This window comes from Suncus etruscus, chromosome 10 (genome assembly GCF_024139225.1).
Source record: "Suncus etruscus isolate mSunEtr1 chromosome 10, mSunEtr1.pri.cur, whole genome shotgun sequence".
In the NCBI taxonomy this organism is placed as follows: Eukaryota; Metazoa; Chordata; class Mammalia; order Eulipotyphla; family Soricidae; genus Suncus; species Suncus etruscus.
Genome location: NC_064857.1, coordinates 5,445,779 through 5,447,046, shown reverse-complemented (window position 1 = coordinate 5,447,046; position 1,268 = coordinate 5,445,779). Strand labels below are relative to the sequence as shown.

At 35.2% G+C, this 1,268-nt stretch overlaps 1 non-coding gene across 1 annotated transcript; it reads right to left on the bottom strand.

The window, feature by feature from the left end:
* Positions 1–308: 308 nt before the first annotated feature.
* On the bottom strand, positions 309–472 carry LOC126021651 (U1 spliceosomal RNA). The gene has a single exon (XR_007500148.1). It is a non-coding gene; the product is annotated as a U1 spliceosomal RNA (small nuclear RNA).
* Between the last annotated feature and the right edge of the window lie 796 nt (positions 473–1,268).

The window sequence follows — 1,268 nt, the reverse complement described above, 5'->3', positions numbered from 1 at the left end:
TAAATCTAATTTTTTTAATATTTTTTATTTAAACACCTTGGTTACCAACATGATTGTGGTTGGGTTTCAGTCATATAATGTGACACACACACCCATCACCAGTGAAACATTCCCATCACCAATGTCCCAAATATCCCTCCTCCCCTCCCTGCCCCCACCTGTACTCTAGACAAGCATTCTATTTTGCTTGTAGTTGACCAAGCATATAGCTGTAGAGACTTGCCTTATTCCATTTTTTATTTCTTGCTCCTTTATTGAAAATGTATTGTTCATAAACCTGTGGTCTATCTCTTTTTCTTTCTTTTTTTCAGGGGAGAGCGCGAACGCAGTCCCCCACAACCACAAATTATGCAGTCGAGTTTCCCACATTAGGGGAAATCGCAGAGGTCAGCACACCCGGAGTGAAATGGGTGAGACTCGCCCTGGGGAAACCACCTTCGTGATCATGGCATCTCCCCTGCCAGGTAAGTATGTGTGGTCTATCTCTTGATATTCAAGTCTATTCCATTTAGTTTGTCTTTATTACAATACCATGCTGTTTTAATGACTATTACTTTATAGTACAGTGCAAAGTTTAGGAAAGTGATTCCTCCAATCTTTATTTTTGCCAAGGATTGCTTTAGTTACTTGTGCACATATTTCCTCATATGAATTTCAGTATAGCCTGACCCACTTCTTTGAAAAATATCATGAGACTTTTTATAGGGATTGCATTAAATCTGTACAATGCTTTGGGAATTATTGACATTTTAATGTTGTTAATTCTCCCAATCCATGAGCAGGGTATACTTTTCAACTTCCTCATGTGCTTTTTTATTCCTTGAAGCAGAGTTTTGTAGTTTTCTTTATATTTATTTAGTTAAGTTGTCTCCAAGATACTTCATTTTCTGAGGCACAATTGTGGGAAAAAACTGTTTTTTAATTATTTCTTCTCTATTATTATTTGCATATAAAAAGCCATGGGTATTATGTATTTACTTTGTAGCCTGCTACTCTATTATATAAGTTATTGTTTCAAGAGGCAATTTTTATGGAGTCTTTGGATTTTTTAGATATAGTATCATTTCATCTGCAAACAATGAAAGCTTCACTTCTTCCTTTTTATGTGCATTTCCTTGATGTCTTTTCTTTTCTTTCTTTTTCTTTTTTTTCTTTTTTGCCTAACTGCTATAGTAAATACTACCTGTACTGTAGTGAATAAAAATAGTAAGAGGAGTCAACCTTGCCTTGTGCCAGATATTAGTAGAAAAGCTTTTAGATTATTCCAT